We start from the raw sequence: 7,329 nt of genomic DNA, 5'->3' as shown, positions 1-7,329 counted from the left end.
TGTTGTTGTATTCGTTGTTAAAAGTAGTCTGGTAGTATATTGTTATTTGTTGTCCTATCTCCTTGTTATGTTGTTCCGTTTCGTTGTTTTGTTGGTAGAAACAGTAAAAAAACTTTCGTATTTCTGATTATATAATTTTTTCTTTAAATCCATTGTTTGTGAGCAGCTGTTGAATTCTGTCCAGCTCAGTGTGTATCGCTTTCCATGTGGTACAGTGGGTGAAGGCCCGACTTGCATATGATCGGACTACTGGCCGTTTATATGCCTCAGGGCACTCACCTCTCCATTAAGTCAATGTCCAACTTTAGTCCCCCTTATGTATACCTCCGTGTCATATTTTCTTGTCCCTATGTTTACCAGTATGTCTAAGAATGGTAGTTTTTGGTCTACGCTGTGTTCTATAGTAAAATTTAGCACGGATTTTTCTGTCAAGATGTCTTTCCGTTTCTGTGCATCTTGTTTGTTGTCTATTGCGATGAAAACGTCGTCAAGGTTTTTCATGCTTACTGAATATGGTGTCTTATAAACTGGCCACGTGTGTGTTTGCCATAACCCCCTAGACACAGGACCACCTTGACGTGGTGAGGGGGCTCTTGAACCCATGGAATTTGTTCCCGGGTTCACGTCCAAGAGTCATAGTTTTTACAGACTCATTTGGTTTAAATTTGGGAAGTTTTCCACTTTTGTTAATATTGTTGGTCCTGGTAAATAGGAAAAGGTATCGTAGTTGGGACTAGGTTTATATCTGAGGCTAAATAGTGGGAACTGTGGTAGGATCATCAACTACCCGATAATGCTTGGACCTGAGAGATATCAGATTGATAGCTCAGGCGTGGAACTGTTCTGCAGGGCTGGGCCATGGATTCCAGGGGTGGTCAGGCTCTGGAGATGGGGCTCTTGGGTTTTGATCCAGTTTACCCATAATATGATTAGAGTGGGGATGATCGTATTCCTGTAATACCCTCAGTCCTAGCAAATGGGTTTGGCTTACACTTAGCCCACGCTAATCGTGTTGTGCCATCCCTTGTGGGGTATGGTAGGGGCGCGGACATTTGGGAGTCGGGTCTCACTTGTGCCATTGGTGGAAGAATAAACTCCAAGAAAAGGCTGATGATGTCTTTTTAAGATTTTCAGGTTTAATTTTTTTTTTTATTTTGATCTTTAAGAATAGTAAGAATTAAGATTAGATCATGGTTCGAATCCCGACCAGTGTGGAGAAGTACTCACCTGTTATGATTTCCCTTAGGCGTAAGTTATTCCCAATGCATAGTGAACTCGATGTTAAACGGTGTACAGTAGCTGCCGAGAGTCAATCACACAAAGTAAGACTCCCCATCAGAATCCTGGAGTCCTGGACGACGAACCGGACCACGACCCCTGCGAAGAGTCACAAAATCCTGTCGTCGTCCCATTCCTCTGAGGGTGGGTGCTCCTCCTAACCAAAGCCGAATATTCCTAGAAATGCGGGCGTGTGTTTGAGGATTTGAACGGAGACGAGGTAAGTCTAAACGGCGGTTGGTTGTAAAGCTTCTGGTATCAATCGCAAGTATTTGTCTTGTCGTTTTCTGGAGGGAGAAAGAAAGTCAACTCTCCTAGGGAAACGCCCTCTCCTTTATTTTTTGTTATGTAAGTGTCCTGGAGCATGACTGTAATTAAGGCATCCCTTCAGCCATATTTTATTGGATTTATCACTGAATGGAATCCAGTGAAGAATTGCAGACAGCGTCCCTGAACGACGTTATTCTACAGTATTATTCACACACACACACACACACACACACACACACACACATATATATATATATATATATATATATATATATATATATATATATGTGTATGTGTGTATATATATATATATATACATACATACATACATACATACATACAACATATATATATATATATATATATATATATATATATATATATATATATATATATATATATATATATATATATACTTTCATTACTGTATGTTTTGGGGTTACCATCCGTAACAGCTGATATTTCCCCAGTGTAATGGCAATTATAGTCCTCTGCTTAACATTTCGAAAGTTGTTAGACGAAAAATCAACAAGCAAAACTATTATACAGGCCGTCTACTTTTTAAATGTCAGAAGCTCTGAGAGCGTTTTGCTTGGTGGCCACACTTCTGTTAATGCGAGTATCAGTTGCCAGATCGGACAGGCGCTTCTCACCGGCAATTTTTGGTGTTCCCATGTGAGGATCATCAGTTCCCATATGTCGGGGAATCAGGAGGAAATTGAGAGCAAAGATGACTAGAACATAAGAGAGCTGCGAGGGTTGGAGATGAAAAAAAATGCTTTTTTGTACTTGTCTGAAAGACTCATTCGGCTGATGTGAAAATACTAAGGTAATCTGCAAAGTCTAAGAAGAAAAGTAAGATCTTTGACTATGCTCTTAATAATGTTAACTTACGTAAAGGCTGTTTTTTCGAAATGTCAGGGAGGCAGATCATCTTCAAATAAAAAAGTTAACTCAACGATTTATTGTGTTATAAGGGCGGTTTGACTTTAATTTTTGGAATCTGTTCTTTTACTGTCATGTTTGTTTGTCATCTCTTTTGGCCTGCGCCTGAAGAGGGAACAAAAGGTTCCTAAACTGTAAGCCTTGATAGCCTATATATATATATATATATATATATATATATATATATATATATATATATATATATATATATATATATATATATATATATATATATATATATATATATATATATATATATATATATATATATATATATATATATATATACTATACCCATAATGCCCTTTGCTTACAGTGAACCACCTATTATCCCAATCTTTGAAGCTCCTGACCTTCGTTCTTTCTCTGATTCTGTCGTCACTCCATCTACCAAAAGGTCACAGAGACAACACATCGTTGCCTTGGAACCACTTATGAATACGGTGATCTCACTAAGGGAATCCCTTTGCTTACGTCACCAAGAACTTACAACTAGTTCTCACTCTCAACGTCCTCCGGCTACACTTCCATCATGTAACTTCGCACAGCTCTCGACAAATCACCTTTTGTAGAAACCGCACGTCAAGACTCTTTATTGCATTTTGGCTAAAACTGTTATTTCAAGGTGTTTCTTGAAAATGTCATGGAAAATAAAGTGTTCTGAATTTTGAATTCATTGCGGATCTATGGAAGATATTGTCAACCTGTAAGATCGCCCAGATTTTGAAATGTGCAGTACTTCTTTCACTTTTCATGTCTCTTGGAATGCATGAGTTAAGTGTACCTTAGGTTAACCAGACCACTGAGCTGATTAACAGCTCTCCTAGGGCTGGCCCGAAGGATTAGATTTATTTTACGTGGCTAAGAACCAATTGGTTACCTAGCAACGGGACCGACAGTTTATTATGGAATCGGAACCACATTATACCGAGAAATGAATTTTATCACCAGAAATAAATTCCCCTAATTCTTCATTGGCTGGCCGGAGACGCGAACTCGGGTCTAGCACTGTGCTAGCCGAAAACTCTACCGACTCGTCCAACGAGGAACTTGGAATGCATGAGCTTCATCTTTCAGTTGATATACAGAGACAATCTTTCTTCCTGTTCTCCTATGAGAGAGAGAGAGAGAGAGTTCACCGGCTCTTAAAGCTGTGGATAAAGCTCTGTCAGCAACCGAATGGAATGTCCGGAGACCAGTCTTGTTGCTGTTGTTGTATCAAACCGGTCTCGGGTCACCTAGGGTTCTTGTTCGAACGAGCAGCCCGTACTGCACACGGGTCGTGAATGCATAGTCTGAATTAAGATCCCAGCCATGTCGTATGGGGATCAAGATCCTGTACTTGCCGCTAGCAGTGAAATCGGATATCCGCACGATATTCCCTAGCTATAATAACGTGTTGTCAGGCAAGTCACTAACCTCTTTTCACGTCTTTTCAGATATTGGTATCTGATAAGGCTGGTGATCATGATGATCCCGCATCTGGTAAAGTAGATGTATGGGAACATTGTGATGGGAAGTCTTTTGGCGTCGTATGAAGGGAACCCAGCTGGAAAAGATGCCTGACCTAAGTTATTTCGAAGCAGGATCCGACTACAGTACGTTATGTTATAGCTACTACCTATGCCAAAACCTACTAAATATGTTGCTGTGTTTAGGCTTCTTCTCGGCATGTGGCGAAGAGCAAGGAATTGTGCATTTTTAATTTATGCACTTCCACAGACACCATCATAAACAGAAAATCAGTTTTATTATGTTATTTTTATAGATTTACCTTCTGTAAATTTATTGCCTTCATTTATCGATTTATTACTATTTTCTTTGCCCTTAGCAAATTAATTACCTTTTTGGCTTTTTCATATAAAAACGGTCTAATAATAATGATAATTAAGAGAGAAAAACATGGATAAACAAATGAAAAACAGGGGCAAATACAGTTTGGCAAGGGGAATACGTGAACAGCTCCTATTTCGTCCAGTCATGGTTATCATTGCAAGCAGCCAGTTGCTCAAAAAAAAAAAAAAAAAAAAATCGTTTTTGGAAGCCAGTCATCTAGAATCATAAGGAATAATAAAATTCTCATGTTTTTGCCCTTAAGCCAAACACAGAATTTATTCTTCTGACGAATATCAGAGACTGGCAGATTTTCTTATTCCGCCATCTTGTTGACCCCTAACATAACCCCAATGTTTTCCCCCTTTTCATATCACCCCCGTCTCTTGTTTGTTATGGTTACCCCACCTCTCTCTCTCTCTCTCTCTCTTTTCTGTGTGTGTGTGTGTGTGTGTGTGTGTGTGTGTGTGTGTGTAAGACACCTCACCCGAAGACCGCCCAGCAAGGCAATGGTTCACTGTATTAGAAGCTCCAGCGATTTTGCCTTCCACCGCACACACACCCCTCTTGATTTATCACCTTTGGGTCTTTGTGTTATTCCACTCATTCAGGTTGTTGTTTTTCTCTCCCGCACTCTCTCTCTCTCTCTCTCTCTCTCTAGGACATCGCTCTTCCTCTCTCTTTGTCACAGTGCGATCTGCGCTATCTTTCTTCTTCATTTTACTCCTTCTCAATCATCGATCCCTCGGATTTGTGTTTTGGAATGGTCTGCCACTGAGTTTCTTTTTTTTTTCTTTTTGCTGCATACTGCCGAAATGATCTCGGGCTTCCGTCGCTGACCTCTGGTGCTGTGATGCTAGTTGCCACAAAGTTGAAGAGTACCATACCAAAAATATCTGGTATTGGATATCTGTCAGTTTCGTCCTTGATTTTTTTAAAATAAGACTGTGTACCATCTTTCTGGTGTGGATGGGAATGTGGGATCGATGCAAGGTTGTGGAGATTAAATCGGAGTCGCAACAAGAATAGTCTTCTATGCAGAAACAGAATTTTGGTATTTACTAATAATGAGTTACACTAAAGAATTAACACTAATAAATATTTCAAATCAATGATGGTACTGCCCAGGCCAACAGATCGGTAACGAATAAAGAATGAGGAGACAAAATTGCAAATTTACTTTTTTATTTCTCACATTCTGTTTTTACCGAAAATCGTAAAATTTACGAAGAGGAAAAATCTGCTTGATATATGAGTTACTGAATGGGTAGTTTAAAGAGCCCTTCCAATGAAGGAACACAAAAAAGAAAACATATCGTTAGAAGAATTTAAGATTTATTATATTAAAGGATCTCGGAGAAACTAGAAAGCAAACTAAGCGATCTATTCACGCGTGCCTGTGTTTGTGTACAAAGACTTAAGAGCTATGACGGGAAAGTTAGAATCATTCAAAAGAAACATGTGTATAGAAGAATAAAACAGCAATCACTTCAATATCTATGATTATTCATTACCATGTGTCAGACTAGTATGACCTAATCAAAGATGTGTTAGGATGAGTTAATTCTGAAAAGACGAAGGCTTTATATAATCTCAACATCAGAGTTCGGTCTGCACCCCAAGAAGTGTGAGACGGAACTATCAGCACATTCATTGCTTTCAAGCATTTAGTCTTAATATACTTCATATGTAGAATGAAGGTCAGCTTGCTATCAAAAATCAACCCAAGAAACTTTGTTTCACCAACCCATGGAATTCTCTGCCTGTGTGTGAACAAATCTGGATCAGGATGGAATCCTCTTATACGGCAAAAGCGCATTCATCTCAGCCCACTTTACTATATTATCAATGCAGAGCTGACGGCGGCGTTCAGCCTCTGCCAGTTCCACTGGAGAAAATGAATGAATTTTACTTTGATTTAGAGGCCGTTAAACTGAGCCGTCCTTTAAGTGTTTTCAGCTAATTGCCTTGCTCCTTTTTTTGAGGAAGGAGATAAATTATTATTATTATTATTATTATTATTATTATTATTATTATTATTATTATTTACAGCCCAATAAGTCTAACTAGACTTACAGTGCTGGCCCGAAAACATTCGGGAGGAAATTATTAAAATAAATATGCACATAATATATAAACTGAATTAATTAAAATTACAAAAGTTAACTATTGCAATAAAATATACAAATGTTAAATTTTGTGGATCAAATAAATATTTCTTAGAAATATTAAAATTCTACATAATGAAAAATTATCTGATTCTGACAATATTTCTGATGATGATTTTAGACCTAAATATAAATTTCTTTGTCTATTAAAAATTGGGCAATCACAGAATATGCTTTACAGTTAAAATTATGTTGCAAACATTGCAACGAGGATGTCCCCATGCGGAGTTGTCATTAAATACTCATGTGTTAGTCTCGTATGACCTAATCGTAATCTTGTTAATATCACTTCAGCTCTCTTTTCATTTTGTAATGATGAACTCCATAAGTTAGCATTATGCTTAATGCATTTCAGTTTATTGTTGTCTGCTTCGCTGTCCCACAGATTTTACCATTTTGTTTTTATGCATTGCTTCAGTGAGTTTATATAATCTGTAGCAGGCAATTTATTTTCAAAAATTGGTAAAGTTATCCCTGACTTGGCCTTTCCGTCTGCTCTTTCTTTACCCTGGATTCATCTACGTTGGGCAGAATCCAGCAGATTTCAATGTTAACCCCAAGTAAATATGATTTATTGATGAACTGTTTAATTTGCTCTACTAAAGGATTCTTGTGTGTGTAACTTTTTAGAGATTCAATTGCACTTCTTAAGTCAGAGTAAATTACAAATTTGGTATTTAGTTTATTATTTGACGATTTGATCTGATTAATTGCTAAATAGAATTGCTGTTAATTCAGCTGTAAAGACTGTCACTTCAACTGGCAATGAATTCTGACTCATTGTGCGTGATGACATTGTAGCACAACCAACTCCCATAGAAGATTTGGATCCATC

The sequence above is a fragment of the Macrobrachium rosenbergii genome, chromosome 3 (assembly GCF_040412425.1).
Source record: "Macrobrachium rosenbergii isolate ZJJX-2024 chromosome 3, ASM4041242v1, whole genome shotgun sequence".
In the NCBI taxonomy this organism is placed as follows: domain Eukaryota; kingdom Metazoa; phylum Arthropoda; class Malacostraca; order Decapoda; family Palaemonidae; genus Macrobrachium; species Macrobrachium rosenbergii.
This window is presented reverse-complemented; position numbering follows the sequence as displayed.